An 18507-nucleotide genomic window follows, 5' to 3' on the forward strand; every position below is an offset into this window, starting at 1 on the left:
ATCAGACCAACAGGAAGGCTTGGGGGAGCTATTTATATGTATGTAAGACACTAGAGGATGGTGGTCCATGCCCCATAGAGCTTACAATCTATATGGGAGGGTAACTTACAGACACAAGTAGACAAATATTTATATGGGCAAAAATAAAAAAAAAATTATATATCTGACCTGACTCAAGCACAACAGTCAGTAACACATCTAATGCATCCTGTTCTTCCTAATGTGCCTGTACTCACACAGGCGCAGGTGGGATGCAACATGCTCGTGAGTATGAGCACTTACCTTCACACCATTATGTGACTTTGTTTACTAAGTAATTGCATTATAAAGTAAATCAGTCACAGTAAAGACATAAAAGTATTAATGCCATAAAAAATTCCCCATGCTTAAAGGAATACGCTAAGATACTAAGCACTGAAACATCTACCCCATGTGCTCAGTTTTTTTAGTCCCATCCATTATATAGTGTGTGTGTAAATAGGTTTTTAATTAGTTTACAGTAGAACACTGATTTTACATTTTCCCGGTCCCCTGGGAAATGTAAAATCACGGTTCTACTGTATGTAGAATAATTTTTTCTGAACACAACAAATTGTGTTAGATTAAAGTAACAGCATGTTTTTTTATGATTTGGAACCTCAGTAACCCCACAAGTCCTATCAAGTAGTTACCAGAGGACTTAATGTGGCTGTAGAATCAGATAGATCAGTTGTATTCTAAAGATCACAAAGGTAGACTTTGCACTTTGTGTTATATTATATTTGTTGATCCTCCAATGGATTTGTTGCTATTGTGGCACACCTGGGAGAATTAAAAAAACAAAAAACTAAAACACATTTAGTGAAAAAAAAAATACAGATTTAGTGATTGAAAGTACATTTTTTAAGCTTTATCAGCATAAAATAAATGCATGCTTGAACTGCATTTAAACAGGAGATTTTAATCCTGAAATAACTAAAATAAATAATGTGGTCTTAAGCTAATAAAGTAGTATAACAAAAGTATGCATTTTGCTGTCCTTGATTGCTTCCAGCAACCAAAGGCTAATGTATTTATTTTTTAATTTCATGTAGGCACCCATTAAGGGCTAGTAACACCAGGAAGAAAAATATATTCTTTATTTGGTAAGGTCAGCAACATCTGATGACTACCCTTTAAAATAGCACAGAAATGAAGATACTTATGCATTTATAAATTTTCTTTAGCTTTTTATGGCCCTTGCATTCAAAACATAGGTCTTGTTTAAAGGTGAATGCAAGTCAAAGTTTAAAAAGCATACTGCCCAATAGTCCTCCTATTGTTTAGTAAAAACGCCACACTTTTGGCTCACCTAATCAAATATTTACTCAGTCACACTTACTTCACATTTTCTAGAAGAGGCAGCCATCTCTAAAAAGGTATTCTCCCTTCCTTTCCCTCCTTGCTTCATACTGCACATGTGTTTCATTCCCTCCCCCCCCCTCTGCCAGATCAGCTTCTGATTGGCTGGTGGGCATGTGTAGCTCAGAACAGCAGACAGGATCAAGTTACACACATGCTCAGAGAATAGGAAGGCTGCCACTGGCACCTACAGGAAGGGGAGAGAGATTTCAGTGATGTCACTGTAGTCTTCACACTGCTGTAGGCTGCCAGCACCATATGTCAGAGAAGCAAGCAGGGATCTGGGAATTTAGATATGCAGTAAGTACTTAAAAAGAATGCCTTTAGGCTTACTTTTAATTTATATTAACCTTTCATTGTCCTTTAAACTAAATACTAAGTCTTGAAACACAGTTGCTTGAAATTCTAAAGCAGAGACACTGAAACTGAGTTAAGTTTTACTTCAGGAGGAACACTTTCTACAAATACAGGTATTGCAATACAATTTTTTTTTTTTGTGGTGAATGGATCATACTCTTAAACTGAATCATCTGTTTCAGTGACTATTGGTTAATGGGTATTTGAGATAATTGAAAATTAAGCCTGTGTGTGATCAGTGGCTAATTAACTGAATGCACTCTTTTTCAGTGTTTGCAGTTTACTGAGGATTGGTGGGGATAGACCAAATAAAGATACTAAGTATTGAAGGTAAAATATTGCTTATAGTAAATTTAAATGTGTGTCACTTCTTTCTGAATAATTCTGTGGTACATTTTACATCAGAGCAGCTTACCTGAAAAATTAAAGGAAATTATACTCCCAGAATGAATACTTAAAGGAAAACTATACCTCCAAACTACCGTATTTTTCGCCGTATAAGACGCACTTTTTCTTCCCCAAAACTGGGGGGGAAAAGTTGGTGCGTCTTATACGACGAATACGCCTGAGCCCCACTCAGGTTTCCCAGCATGCTCGAGTACAGGCGCCAGTTGGCCCCAGAGAGTGTCACCTCAGTGTCTCAGGCCGGCTCTGCAGCCATGGAATAGGCACAGCATTCAGCAGCCTGAGCGGCTATGGGATCAGCAGGCACCTCAGTGAATGGGGCAACCCCCGGCAGTACTGTGGGACAGCCCCCCCCCCCCCGGACGTCTGACAACGCAGAACGTCACACCGAGCGTCGCTATGGCAAGTTGCGGGGTTTCGTATTTTTTAAATTCGCATTGCTTACCCATACTGGGGGGCCTCTTGGGTGCTAGTAGGGTAGGGTGGGGAGTAGTAAATAGAAATGATGGAGCAGGTGGGCCGCGCTCAAGTATGAGGTGAGTGTGGGTGCACAGAGGAACATGAGTGGAACACAAGTGGAACGAAACACTCAGACAGTTTGTGTTATTGCTGTGACAGCGCTGGGACGCACAGCCCGGGCAGGTGTTTCTGGGGAGGAGGCAATATGGCACTACATGTACAATTAGATTCCGTGGGGGGAGGGCCGGGTGTCTCTTCTCACATGCAGAAAGTATCCCTCAGTGTGACACCGTGCCGTCATGTCAGTGCTCAGGTGACAGGGAGATGTGCGCCTTTGGACCATAGTGTGTGGGGGCGGGTTCCGGCAGCAACATGTATGGATAGCTGGGAATGGCAATGCCGGGCTGGGCAGGCTGTGTGCGGCGGGACAGTGACAGATGTGCTACTGGCAGATTTTTCTAGATTTTCCTCCTTTAAAATTGGGTGCGTCTTATATTCCGGAGCGTCTTATAGCGCGAAAAATACGGTATGTATGTCTCTATAATCAGCTCATATGTAAAACACTGCTTCATCTAAATAAACCACTTTCATAAAAATATACTTTTTTTTAATAGTAATTGCCATTTTAAGAATTAAGGGCCGCCCCCTGTCAGCTGATCTCTGAGGGAGCGCACAGCCCATCACTAAATGGTGGCTCAAGAGAGAGGATGCAAAAAGGCATTATTTACTGATATATATATTCCAGTTTGGCGAGATTCTTTAAGGGCTCTGGCACACGGGGAGATTAGTCACCCGCGACAAAACTCCCTGTTCGCGGGTGACTAATCACCCCAAGTTGCCATCACCTGCCATCCCACCAGCGAAAATGTAAGTCGGCAAACCGCCTAAGTTGCCTCGCGAGGCTTTTTTGGTGATTTGCCGAAATCGCGCCGCCACGTGTGCCATCCCACCGGCGACTTACATTTTTGCCGGTGGGATGGCAGGTGATGGCAACTCGGAGATTAGTCGCCCGAGAACAGGTAGTTTTGTCGCGGGCGACTAATCTCCCTGTGTGCCAGAGCCCTAATAAGTCACTTAGTTTATATTAGGTTATCGGTTGGTTCAGTGTTCATTCTGGGTGTATAGATTTCCTTTAACCAGTTGATGGTTTATATCAACAGGAAGGAGTATGGAAGTAAAAGACAGAACTTTGTCTATTAATTGGCTAATGTAACTTAACATGTTTGTGTGCAACGATAATGTTATAATCCCAGGGGGTGGCCCATAGTACTTAAAATGGCAGTTTTCTAGTTAGGATTACCCAATGGCGCATGCTACTAAAAATTTATATTTTTATGAAATTGGTTTATTTAAATGAAGCAGGGTTTACATATGAGCTGTCTTATGCAATATATTTTTCTAGAGACCTACTTTGTTTAGAATTATATTTTTCCTTTGAGTTTTCTGACTTATTGGTTTTTAAAGAATCTATTTCTTCAAAATTTATACTTAACCGACAGATAATCTATAAGTGCCCTGTTAAACAGTCTTATCAAATAGGCAAGTATATAAATCAATAAATATTGCTCTTTTCCCATCAGCCACCATTTTGTGATGGTCTGTGTGCTCTCTGAGAGATCACCTGACAGGAAATACTGCAGCTCTCACTGTAACAGGTAGAAGTGTGGGATTAAAGACACAGCTCTATATTACTTCACAGGCTGATGTAGCACATAAGTTATTCCTGATCTGTACATTACTAAACACAGGCCCCACCCCAAGCCCACAAAACCTTAACCCTATCGTAACCCAAAAAATGTTGCCATTGTAGGACCTGCACCCAACCTGTACCTTTGTCTTCCTACTTCATACACTACTTCTGCACATGCCTCTGGTTCCAAAACAGGGTATGGTCGAAAGCAGAGCAGGAGTATACTTCCCCAGTCTGACCCACACCGAACCTGACCCGCAGTGGTTGTCCAAATTTCAACCCAAATCCGCCCAACACATGGGTCAAGCTGCACATTACTATTGCACACAAACCAAGGACATGCATACATGCTAAGTTACAAGTTCAGAGGGTGAAGCTTAGGGTTTAAATAAGGCAGTCCTCAATTTGGGATCATATTCTGGCATTGCTACTAGGAGAATTATTTATTTATATATATATATATATATATAGGCTGTTTTATGTGAACTATTTTTATAGAGACCTACAATGTAGTTGTATATAGAAACCCGTAAAGCTCTTTGAGTCCCATGGGAGAAAATCATCATATAATTCCTCTTCCTTGAGGTAAACGTAACCTTTAACTATATATTTTTTTTTTTATCCTGTCTTTGCACTGTAAGGAAACCATAACTTCAAGAGGAACTGGTAGAGAATAATCTGTAAAATCAGCCAAGAAACGTACTGAGCTGCATGAGAAATTTAGGTATATGTTACAGCCTATGAAAACCAACGCTGTCAGAATACTTTTTGACTTTCCTGCTACAAGTCCAGTAAGATGTGGGGTTCTCTTTGGGAGAAAAGCGTGGCTATAAAAACACCCTTTCATGCCTGCATCCACTTTCTGTTTTGAGATGTATCATTATGAAGTGATTCATGGAAAGTCCTGTGTGCCACCCATTCAGTAGAATTAGAGCAGTGGCTGAAACAAAAACACAGCCATTTCTTTAAATATGGGGAGAAGGAGGCTCGTTCAGACTAGATAGAGATTTTAAAAACAAAAGGGCCATGACATAATTGTTACTCTAACCAAGATAAAAGATCCATTTTTGGAACTAAGGCTAGTGGCACACTTTGCATTTTTCTGGCTGGTGTGTTATGTTCAGTGTACACCAATATGCCAGTAGATGCTTTCTGTGCACACACATCAAGATGTGGAAAACTTTGGATTGCCCCTTTTTACATGTTGGAGAGGGCTGCCAGCCTAAAATGACTGGCCTGATTGGCCAGAATGTTACAACAGGAATGGTAGAATCAGTGGCAGCTAGAGAAGCAGAAGTTCAATGAGGATCTGACTGATGCACAATTTTAATATCAATGTGCCATGCAGATCATTTTTCCTAATGTTTAGGGAATGAGGTTGGTGCTGAGAAATACAAAGCATGCAGTCTCTGCCATCCAATTAAATTGGTAGGTTTGAACTTGAGAAACTGTATTAAAGAACCAGTAACACAAAGGGGCACATTTACTAATCCACGAACGTCCGAATGCGTTTTTTTCGTAATGATCGGTATTTTTGCAGTTGCAATTTTTTTGTATTTTGTGCGACTTTTTCGTCGCTGTACAACTTTATCGTATATTTTCCGTGACTTTTTTGTCGCCGCCGAGAAAAATTCGGATTGGTTTTTCCGCCATTTACAATGGCTCGATACGAAAAAATTGCGCAAAATACAAAACAAAACAATCGCGACGGCGACGAAAAAAACGCAACATTTTCGTTTCCAATCCGATTTTTTCCCATTCGGATTCTAGGGTTAGTAAATGTGCCCCAAAATATAAAAATACTTTTGGACTCACCTACTTATTTCTAAACCATGTGTTAATGACTAGCAACCAAAGGCTTACCTGTGCTCAGTGAAGCCTTAGATCAGGGGTGCCCAGACTTTGTCACCCTGTGATCTACTCTTGCCACCTGGCCTCCATCATGAGATCTACCACAACAAATACACATAGCAATATACAAATGCAGTGCCAAATTCACATTTAATGCCCACATAACATTATTCAAGGGCCAGCTTCAAGTTTATTGTGAAAGGATTGCAGTAGTTTTTACTTCCCTTCTTTATGGCCCACATATATAAAGTGGGAACAAATATATACAGCGGTCCAGTGGGGACAATCTTCTATACTGGGATGAAACTACAAAGACAGATGGCTTGAGCAGCTGCACTCAAAAGCTCCAGTATGCTGGGGGCAAAATGTGGCGGGATATCCTCCCACTGCATTCCACCTCATGGTCTACCAGAAACTTTCTAAAGTTATCTACTAGTAGACCACAATCTACCTTTTGGGCACCCCTGCCTTTTTTTTAAGGCCAAATCCTTATAGCCCTGCAAAACAAAGCCTACAGGTAATAAACAGGCCAGGCATCACTGAAGGGGAGACAGCTCAGGGTAGTGCAGAAAAAAACTCGTCAGTACAAGCCCTAAAACAGCTTTTCTATTGCAACTAAGTTGGGGAGAAGGGCCCCTTTACATTTTTGGGAATTTCGAAAAATTAGTGGGTTAGGTGGGTCAGTTTTATGGAGGAATTACAACCCTGTTAATGTAATCAGACTTCACAGAAGGACTCCCCTAAAGCACAGCTCAGATACTTCCCAAGGATCAGCTTTTTCAAGTTACGTAGATTCTGCTGACACCCAGTGTTATATACAGCACCAAAATGAGACTCTTTCATGAAGGAACATGTCAAGCATCAGGAAATTGAATATATAAACGCTCAGCCTTACTGCTCACACGGCACGATGCGTCAATTCCCAATAGCCCACTGCTTGGCTTTTTGGAATATCACCAGAAAAGAGGAGAGCACCTTCACGCAGATGAACTGCTTCAGCCTTTATTCAAACCACAGCACACAACATGTTTCGGGCTGTATCATGCCCTTTATCAAGTGTGAAGTATCGATGATGTCAAGCATCAGCCCTGCTGCCTTCTTTCATGACTTCTGCATCACATTTTTACAAATATGAATGTATACAGATTACACCTATACTTTCCTTACTTTTACTCCTTAAGTTGGCGTAGTCCAAATTCTGCTTACTTTTAGGAGAGAACCACATACGTCATAATAGTGCAAGGAGTGTAATTTGTTTTTCGTTTTGGCAGTCTAAAACTAGGCACCTTTCTCCAGGAGAAGGCTACATTTATTTCAGTAAATATGTATCACCTACTGTAAAATAAAAGCATGTTAAGGGGGAGATTTACTAATCCATGAATCCGAATCCCGAAAGGGAAAAAATCAGATTGTAAACGAAAATGTTGCGACTTTTTCGGCGCTGTAAACAGCGTAAAAACCAATCCGTTTTTTTCGCGATGGCGACGAAAAAGTTGCGAAACATACGAAAAAGTCGCTTCAGCGCCGAAAAAGTTGCAAAAATACCGATCGTTATGAAAAGACGCTTTCGGTCTGTTTGTGGATTAGTAAATCTCCCCCTAAGTGTCTGAGGACTTCTATTCATAAATGGAAGTACTTCTAAAACTTCATAAATATGACATCACTAATTCCCATTTTATAAGGATATATATTGCATATTATTACTGTGTAATGCACAAAGCTTTATGAAGGACAATCATGATTTGTATCTGGCTGCCTGCAGTCCAGTTTCACTTGCATGCGCATGTATGCAAATTGTAACATGCAATGTGTAGTATACGTATTGACTTGCTTATTTTGTAATATTCAGTACATTGGATGTACCATACGCTCATTAAAGAGCAGGATGCGCGAACACATTAGACACATAGTTTCAAAGAATTATAACAGTCCAGTTTCTAGACACTTTATACAATGTTGCGATGCAGAAGTATCATATTTACAGGTTCAGGCCATTGATAGAATCTTACCTGATGAGAGAGGTTCTGACATGTATAGTAGACTGTTACGTTTAGAAGTCAAATGGATTTTTGTTTTAGGCGCACATCATCCCGATGGTTTGAATTCTGTTTTCAATATTAGTTATGTTTAATTTTGGTCTCTTGCGTTTTGGCTCTTTAGTGGAGAATTTAGGATATTCCCCTTTTTTTGGTTTATTTCCTTTTCATTTATTTATTTGGGAGTGGATGTAGCTTAGTGATGTGTTTCATTAACATAATGCTATTTTAGTGTGATGTAACTTACCTGTTTTCTGCCTATGATTAAGTGCGCACGAAACGCATCAGGCGAGATGCTTTTTAATGGATTAATAAAGCTGATTTTTTTAAAGTGGATATCCTGTTGTCCGGTGTGTTTGGAAGTTATCCTTTGGTTTACGGTTTCACTTGCCAAATGTCTCACAGTATCGGCATCAAATATGCTGTAAAAAGGGTTTTTGTAAGTGTTCTTCTTTGCATCAGCAAATAAAATGTGGGTTTCCTTATTTACGGTAAATTCATTGACAACCATTATTGCTAGTTGTTCACAAGTTTACATGTGGACTGAACCCAGAAACTGTTTGACCTGATCCATAAAATGACTCAAATTGGGCAGAAATGATTATCTGGGCTCAGGCTGGTGTCCACAGCTTAGGGACAAACACAACTGCCATCCAGTTTTAAACTGCTGTAAATCATACAATGAAACTATTAGGTCCTGTACAAACAGGTTTGGAAAACAAATTCATTAAATGAACTTATCACACAGTGCATCAAGTCTGTTGTAATGGGAAACACTTATCACTGATTCCCTTAAACTGGCCATACACGCACCGATGATATTGTACATAACCTCATTTCCTACGATATTCGGTGTGTATGGCGCATCGACGAGAAGACCGATATCGCAAAGGCTGCGGATATTAGTCGTCTTGTCGTTTGGCCGGGTTAAAAGATCTTGATCGGGCGCCATTGAGGTTGTATTTTTCTGGCAGTAATGTGTTTGGCAAATAAATTGAGGTCAAAGTGACATTTCCTTTAGTATTTAGTGATTTTTTTGTAGGGATGCATCTGATCCACATTTATGGGATTCTGCCAAATATCGCACCCCCCCAAAAAAAAATATTTGGCTTAATCGGAGCCCTATTTTGCATACTGAAATTTAAGTAGTATAAAATTGCATATTCTATAAAAGAATTATCCCGTGTAGTTGTCCAGAGCACCAGTGTCAGAAGATTTCTAATTTGGTTCAGCTTCTAAATCCAAATCCCGCAGAGAGTGCGTGGCAAGTTTTGGATTTGGTGCATACTTTGGTTTCCCATGGGACTATTTCTGATCTACACGTGATCTAACAAACTTGGTGAGCCCCGGGACGCCATGCAAACAGAGCTTATAACTATATATATATTTGAAAATACCGGACAGGCTTGATTATGAACCACTGGTGCCAGTAGCCAAAATGCTTCAATACTTGCACATCCTGGTTGCATTTTTTGCATGCAAGGAATCGCTCCACCTGGATATTCTGACTAACTCATAGAATTTGCAGTACCAGTGTGCTATGGTATAATACAGTATATTAGAGCATTATGTTTATCTTTTCATATAACCTTCTGTGCATATTTTTATTCAACTAAACATTTTTAACCTGCGAAAAACATTGGTTTTTTTTTGTAAGAAACAGTTTTACGGATAAGTAACTATTATAAGCGTATCATTTGTTTTGACTCTAAATTGAATCTAAATTCTGATAAGCAGGGCCCTATTTAATTCCTGTATCTGCTGCTATTTTGTATGTTCCTGTGTGGTACGGAATATTTTGGTTTTTTTTAAATGTTTGGTAATAATAAGGAGAATCACATTCTGTTTGCCAAAAAGTTACCAAATTTTCCTATTGCTGGCCACATGAACACTAGGGAGGAAAAGTGAGCTCTGCTTTCTGTTATTAGTTCAGAACATTGAGAGCTGTGGGAGGGGCATTGTACAGCTCTGAAGGCTAAAGCAAGCAGACTGCCCATGATCTCTGGGAACCAGATGAGCTATTTCCCCTGCTTTAGATTCTCTGCTTAACTAACACTGTAGTTGTCAGCTGTTTGTTTTTAATGTGACCTTAAACCCCAGCTTTGTGCTGCTAATAGCTGCAGTTTTGCCTATGCAAGCTCACTCCTCAGGATGCAGCTTGTGCTGATGCAAGAGCAGCAGTGCAAGGGTGTTTTTAAGAGCTTGCTGTACTGGAAAACATAGGGGGAAGGGTGAAAGGAATGCAGGAGGTGGAGCTGTGTTTTTCCGATGACTCACCTCATAAGACACAAAAGAGCTGTTGGCAGAACTCGAGTCCCAGTCCTTATGAATAGAGTGCAGCTGCAATAGATCTGAAGAGAGCCTAGTCAGGGCTTTCTTTTAGTTACATTTACCACTTACAAAGAATATAGAAAATATAGTGTTATAATTCCTAGACATGGAAAAAAAATTCCATTGACAAGTAAAAGTAGATTAACTTGAGTATTAATACTTGGTTTTATTTAGTAAATAGCTTGTAAACATTTGCTGTGGTCAGAGAGCAGGGTAGAAGCTGGTCCACTTTGTAATGTAAACAGGGCTTCACAGTGCTCCTTAATGTGTAGCTGTGGCTTTTTCAGTATGACTGCTGTAGGCTTAGTTAGTTTTCTAATTATGGTGAGCTTAGCATGCTTAGTTACGCCACAAGAATCTTTGGTGCTCCATTTTATGAACTCTCTAATTCAGATCCTGAAAATCTTATTCAATAACTACAGAATATAATTTTTGTTAACAGAGAATGTTTTTAGAAACTCTGTTAATAAAATGTAGCTCACAGAACCTACTTTTGCAGAAAGCAAGCATTATATTCATAGATGTATGTATAATTTTCTTCTTTCCTTCTTCCCCCCCCATCATCATGTTTACAACCACATGTTAATATTAACACAGTGTTAATTGATAAGTGCATCATAAGATGGCTCTGTATTAATGTGATCATACAAACCATGTGAAATTCTTCAGTTTTGGGCTGTAAATGCAAAGTTTGTTTCACCATGGCTAAGTTGGCAGACTTATGATTTCAGGCAAAAACTTTGCCAGTGTAGTAGCTGGTAATTAATTGTGTGTAGGGCCTTCTTTACATTTTTCACCGTTTTGCTTTGTGAGATGTTAATAGCAGTTATGTATAGGCTTATAAATAAGCATTGCTGATGGTGAATTTGTTACATAGTTGACTGCTGTGTTGCAGAAGATAGCTAATATGCACTTAGCTGCTGCTTGGGAACAAAAGCATTTCAGGAAACATTAGTCTGCTGCAGCTCCTCCTAAAACCCTGAATTTGCTTATGTAAATCTTGTGTCATGCCAGATTGTGTAACTGCAGTCTGGCTGTAGCTTGGCAAATCATTGCTGTTTTTTTCCCATGCTGTTTGGAAAACCAATACATGTTTTTTATATTTACCTGCTTTGCAGCTCTTTTTTAAATATCATTTTAATATCACTTAGCTAATCTGCCCGAGTGCCACTTAGCCTAGGTTAGTGCATACTGTTGTGTGATCCTGTTGTGATCAGTGGTAGATTGGTTTTGCCTTTTGGTGCTGCTTTGCAATGTGGGATGTGGCTTACTGCACACAGTTGCTGCAGTACTCCAGTTGGCAAGCACAGAAATCAGTACAAAGAGTTCAGATGCTAGTAAGTACACTGATAGTTTAGCTGAAGCCTTAGGTTTTTTCTTTTTTACTCTGTGCTGTAGCTACAGATGGATTTCTGTAAAGAATTTGCCAAAGTGCCTTCTCTCTGCAGTTCTTTCTAGACCTCTATCCATTCTTAATTACCAGAAAACAAACTGCTGCTTATTAGGAAATTATGCTTAATGTAAAAGCACAATGATATAGTGATACTGAAAGCATCTTTAATTGCTATTGGCTGGTGTTTCTCAAAAGAGGACCGTTGCTGCTCAGTTGCTAAACAGGTAAGCAAGAGCTATTCATAGCCATTTAAAGCTGCAGAACATATATGCAAATGTCTATTGAGAGCGCATGGTTATTTGAGGGGGAGTGGCTAAGGCCAAGCTGTCTTGATGATTCATTGATTTTGTTTTAAGCACCTCCTTCTAGGGGTATAAATAATATTTCTGTCTCTGTTTTGCAATTATACTATGAACTAGATCAAGACCTTTGATCCTGTAGTAACCTCATAGGCATAGTCCTTTTTAGGCGCAATTGTGTAATATTAAAGTACAATGCCACAAGTTCTGTAGGCAAATAATGCAACTGTATATATGTACAGAAGGCAAGCTCATTTTTTCACAGTAATTTAGCGCATGTACTTGTTTTGTTAAATATTGGTAAATATTGTATTTTGTCCTACATGATTTGTTTAACATAGTACAGAGACCAACTGTGTGGCATTTTGTTTGTTTTACTGTTTTTTGGACCACATGGAAAATTTTGTGGAATTTTTTTCATTAACCCCATAAATATAAATTTTTGTGCATTTAAGTCTCTCTTATACACGTACTGGGGTTTATCAGCAGAATAAGCAATTTGACGGATGTCAATTTGTATTCTTTATTAAAGCACAGCAAAAGCCCCATGCACATCCTGGTTTAATCTGTATTTGTATATGTATTGTATATGCTGTAGCTATTTCTATAGATCATAGTGCTGTATTGGTATCCTATTCTGAGAGCAAGTGATTTATTTTTTTTTTTTATTTGGCTCAATGTACACTATATAGCTTGAAACAAGTGTTGATCCCCTATCCCTTAGCGGAGTTAATAATGATAATCAATATGCCACTGAATGAGCACTGTTGGTCTTAAAGAGGAACAAGTTCTGGTAACATGTGTCTTTCATTTGTACTAATGCACGGGCCTGCTCTTTTGATAACCACTGACAGCAACTCTTTGTGGATTTAAAGCTGCCTGAAGACTGATTTGGAATATCAACTGATCAGACAGTTGGTCAGACATTTTAAAATGTGACCACTTTGGATTGCTCAAATCTTATGATTCAAAATTATTACGAATAAATTACAACTGATCATGGAGTTAGTGTGGCACCTGTTACTAATTTATTAGATGATGACCTTCCAACAAGCCAATAAGAGGCTTTGGTACCATCGTGTGTGCCCAGATGTGCACAATAACACTGGTAAGTGAAACATGAAAGCAGTATGGGCAAAACTGTAGCACCACACAGAATACATTTTTTTTTTTTTTTTTTTTTTTTTTTTTTTTTGCAGGGCTCTTCTTGCTATGTCAAAAGTTGATATTGCCTTGCCAGAGAGATTCTCAGTAGATACTCCTTTATAGATAACAGTAATTGGACTACAATTTTAAAGAAATCCTTTAAATGGAATATTTTACTAGCAATACTGAGCTTTTTACCAAGGGTCCCTTCTGCTATGCAAATATGGTGAACAGACTTTTTTTTCTTTTTAGAATAATCTGCTTCTGACTGAATAACCTTTGAAAAGATGTTATTGATGATTGCTAGAACCATAGTGAATTTAAAAGCCTGTTAATAAACAGCGTATTGTTCCTTTTGTGCGGCCGCAATAATGCCTGTACAGTGGGGCTTTAATTTAGTTATTACAATAAGAAGCTTTTAAGTGGGTTGTCTGGAGTTCTGTTCCTGTTCCATAATGTTTTGCAGGCTCAGCATGCTAAAGGTGTTCTTTTATATTCAAATCTGCATGTATTATAATGTATCAATGTAGAATACTATTTCTGTATTGTTCTTTAACGGTTTGGAAGTGAAGCCCATCTTTAAGTGGCATCAGGAAGTGAAAAGTATTACTATTTCGTAATTTCCTCTGGTGCATATTAGTCGTCATGTCTCGTGCACATCTGATTCTCACCTGTTTACATGAAATACAGTCTGTTTGCCTCTGATCTGATTCCACTCAGTGCAACCTAAATCGGTACAAAGTAATGTTTATATATTAATATATTTATGCTTATAGGTTTTTTGTCTGTGACAACAGATGAGAATTTTATAAAGATACATTTCCCTAAATACTTACCAAGTATATGTTCCCAGGGTGCGGATGGGCTGTAAATCAATTGAGTTGATGAAATAAATAGCTGCTAGTTATTTCCAACACACTTTCAAATTTATTTTATTTCTTTCACAATATTTAACTTTTGCCATTGCCATTAACTCCCCCTACCCGTGGATCTGTCTGTGCTTAATAAAAACTGACTTTATATATCCATGCAATCAAATCTTTCATTGTTTGATGTTTCTCTAAATGTAATAACCGTCATGTTATGCATCTTCTGACAAGAGGAAGGAGGTCCCTGCCCCAAAAATCTTACAATCTAAGTGGGAGGGTAATTTACAGACCCAAATAGGATAAGTGCTGCAGGTTACAATGGGTTACACTGCAATGTAAGTGCCAGTTTCTAGTTTTGGTGTGAAGTGCTACAACCGGTAGTCTTTGGTCTGAAGGAGGATTCTCTCCAAAGGAATTCAGGAATGACATTTCAAATGTAAGGAGCAGCAAGGCAGAAAGGTTTTAGGCAGGAAATAGCAGTAGTAGTGGGGGGGGGGGGGTTTAACTAAGCGGTTGCTGTGAGAGGAGCATAGGAGTTGTCCAGGAACGTATGGCGACACAAGAGAAAAAGATGTAGTGAGGAGCAGAGGAATGGGGAGGGCTTTGAAGGTTGTGAAAAGGAGTTTATAAGTTTATTCGTGTTTTTAATGGGAAGGCATGATAAGGACTTCAGCAGGGAATAATTGGCCTGTACCAACTTTGACGAGTGGAGGTAAATTCTGGCTGCAGTGTTTAAAACAGACTGTAGTAGGAGGCGATGGGAGCTAGGAAGGCCAGATAATAACAAGTTGCTGTAGTCAAGTTGGGATAGGATGAGAGCGTTTATGAGCATCTTAGCTGTTGCAGCTGAAAGAAAGAAATGACCACACATGGGGGGATTCTGGTCCTGTGTCTGCACCCAGAGCTAATGTGTCAGCCCAGGTACAGGCACACATGATGAATTTGGGCACCAAAACGCATACTCGTAAAAATGACCTTTAGGCTTTAGCAGTTAATAAGTGCTTTGCAGATTGTGCTGATTTCTATGCAGTCATGTATACAAACATTTGCCAACCCACATTTTATTATTGCTGAAACTATTTCTTGCTCCTTCTGACAGGATAGACAGTGGTAGTTTGAAGCTTCCATTTATGCTTATTGTACAGCGCTGCAGAATATGTTGGCGCTTTATAAATAAATGTTGATAATAATAATAATAATAATATTAAAGATATCCTAAACAAATTTCCAATATACATAATCTATAATAAGTTTATAGCCTTTAAAGGGCTTGTTCATCTTCTAAATATTTTGTCCAGTTTGTGTTTTAACATAGTAAACTAGAAATAATGGGTTGTTTTTTGTTTTTAAATTACTTCCAATTTTTCACCATTTATTATTAGAGTTTTAAAGCTTGATTTTTCACCTTGTGTTCCTGGAACAGCTCTGTGATGGGGGTCACTGACTTTGTATACTGTTGTAATTTGATACATTAGTTGATACATTTCTTATCTTTGGCCCTGCTGAGCAGAATCCCTGAGTTACTTTAAAAGAGACATATTTTATAAATGGTAAAAACCCTAATTTTGTAGGCAATTATGAATAATATATGGTGCTGGTTTCATTTGTGCTAAAAATTAATCCTATCTGTAACAATGGCCCCTTTATTGGAGCTCCCTATAGATCCTATCACTTCTCTGTCAGAGTTTGAAATGAGGGGTGGGGGTGTCCTAACGGTCCCTGCCAGAAGCACAGTAGGAGGGGGAGAGCCAATCACAGCCCTGCAGTCACACAAGCACAGACAGGCTTTAGTTCCCTATCAGGTCAGCCTAGCTGTTCCTATCCTACAGTTCAGTGTACTGAGAGCCGCCGGCTCCCCAGCTCATCCAGAGAATTCAGCCAGCAGGAAGTGAAATGGATGGGTGGGGCTAGTGGGGTTTTGGGTGAATTTCTCAATAAATCAGTCCGAAACACAACTTTTTTGCACAATCCTTCTATATCTAGAGGAGTATAATTCACTGGTACATTCTTAATTTTTATAGGATATGTCTCCTTTAAAGACCTCTATTGTAATTGACAGTTGATGCTGATGAGAAATGTAGCAAATTGTAACAGTTTAGAGTCTGCACCTGGATTACTAAAATGCTTTTAAACAGAGAAACATTTTAGAAAAATGCTAAAAATAAAAATAGAAGTCAATTGAAAAAGTGATTATTTCTGGTGTACTTTCTGAAAACACCTAAATTAAAAAGTGTTTGAAATTACATTTACTAATAGCTTTAAAGGCGTTGTTACTATCCAATTTAAAGCAGTATTTGTTTTATTTTGCATTCTTGGTTCTGACTCTTGAAGTCATGTAGCAAAAGCTAGTTCTCCTGCAGTCAAGACTGCAGTTCACACACCAAATTCAGAGAATAGAAAGGGACATAAGTGCTGTTTTAATAGCAGCTACATTTACAAGTGATGGTAAAACAATTAAGTTTTGAATGAAAGTATACTAGAAAGTTATCTGCTTTAGGCAATTTTTTTTTTTAACAGCATTCATTTAAAGCAATTTATTTTTGAAACCATTTTTATTTTTGACTTCACCATTGCTTGCTGGCACATTGTGTTAGTGTAGGGTGAGGTGAATGCAGGTCTGGTGCTCAAATATTGCTTGGGTTGGAAAAAGAACCTTCGCTTAAAGTTGCATTTACGCTGTTTTATGCAGCACAATTAAATATATGCTAATGCAATGCACCCATATTTAAGCCATCCCCACTAAGACTTGTGTAATGTGGTTTTATCCCACTTTTACTTTTTTTAAAAAGATCATAAGCAAATAAGGTTTTAAGGATAGCGCTCACTCTCCCAACACAAGCTGTTTTGATGACAAAAGTGTTTCAGAAGAATCTTACCAGTAGAGGCCCCTTTCCCGTACACTATAATTAAACCAAGAATCTGCAATGCCGGTTTACTTTTTTGCCTATTTTTCTTTTTCAATAGGCAAAGGGTTAAGGGAATGTTGTCTTTGTATAATTACCCCCCCCCCTTTAATAGCACTCAGCTTTTTTTATTGCAAGCTATTAATAGCAGACTTTTATTTGCTGTCATGTTTAGATTTTATTTAGTTTTATAAGTTTAACGCATCTGTTTACATGGCTGAACCTCTTTATTTATTTGATTCTCTGTGTTACTTAAGCCACATGCATTCCAAGCAGCAGTCATTCAAGTAAAAGTATGTTTCACCCTGCTTTATCCTGTCCAGTGGGACACTCTCTCTGATTACTTATTCTTTATTTTATAAAGCAGTGCTCTACAGGTATTGTACATTAATTTAGTTAGTATCTGTCCCAGTGGAGTATTAGTGCTTGTTTCTCTCTCACTTCTCAGGAACTACTTAAACTTCCTGTGTGTTTTTACTTGTGGTATTGTCTGAAGGATAACATATAAACTCCATGCAGCAGTAGCATAACTACTGGGAGGGTTCAATTGCAACTGGGCCTGCCCCCTATGATGACTGCCGGAGACCCATGCAAGGAAGGATTTTTTTTTTTAATTGCTCCAGTTTGGCAGAATTGGTTTTACTTCATTGATAAATTTGCCTGTAAGTGTCAAACTATTTGAATAGCACTTGCTGCTTATAAATGACTGACTGCTGGACTTAGATGCTTAGTTTAACTGGATGGACTGCAGAGGTTCACTATATCCTGGCCCTGAAATCTTCATTTCACAATTGTAGGTGAGTGGGTATAAACATGCCTAATATTCATGAAGTGAAATATTACTTTATTTGTGCATGGTAGGCCTGGCAATCTGGCCACCATTTTAAAGATTCCTTGATTGAGACAACTTTTATTGAATTTCATATTATTAATCACTGTAAAATAATTTTTATCCATATAATTCTCATTTAGATTTCCAGTCTTTTTATAGTTCTCACAATCGAATATTTAGTAACACTTTGTTGAAATGATAGCAATTCTGTTACAGTGGTAATTTTTCTGTGTTTCTAAAGCAATACATGGTATTCTATATAGTATATTAACCATTGCTTTGTGCTGCTCAGATACAGGGAGCTTCTATTTTGTACTGATATTTTAACATAAGGTTTATTTAATAAGTCATGTAGTTGTGCACCACAGAATTTTTATGTGGTTTGGGGCTGTAATTGTTCCAGAAGAAGCCTATTATAATTTATCCTTGCAGAAGTGTCAGTACAGCTTGCAAAATGACCTTTTTAAAGTTACTCTCTGACAATATAATGTTTGTTACTACTGCTTTATCTTTTAATTTCTTAGTTATCTAAAGTTATCTTGTGAAAGACGAGATA

The 18507-nt window shown here is 38.4% G+C and overlaps 1 protein-coding gene across 7 annotated transcripts in view; it reads left to right on the top strand.

The window, feature by feature from the left end:
• The window catches only part of atf7ip (activating transcription factor 7 interacting protein), a 75827-nt gene that overhangs the window by 25288 nt on the left and 32032 nt on the right, over positions 1-18507 (top strand). Inside the window, exon 2 of one of the 7 annotated variants that reach the window (XM_004913789.4) lies at positions 2008-2067. The exons of 5 other annotated variants lie outside the window; for them this stretch is intronic. The gene's annotated coding sequence lies outside the window, so the exon portion shown is untranslated. Of the gene's footprint in view, positions 1-2007; positions 2068-11862; positions 12127-18507 lie in introns of those variants that run through there. One more of the 7 variants, XM_004913791.4, reaches the window with a different exon arrangement.

The sequence above is a fragment of the Xenopus tropicalis genome, chromosome 4 (genome assembly GCF_000004195.4).
Source record: "Xenopus tropicalis strain Nigerian chromosome 4, UCB_Xtro_10.0, whole genome shotgun sequence".
NCBI classification, from domain to species: Eukaryota; Metazoa; Chordata; class Amphibia; order Anura; family Pipidae; genus Xenopus; species Xenopus tropicalis.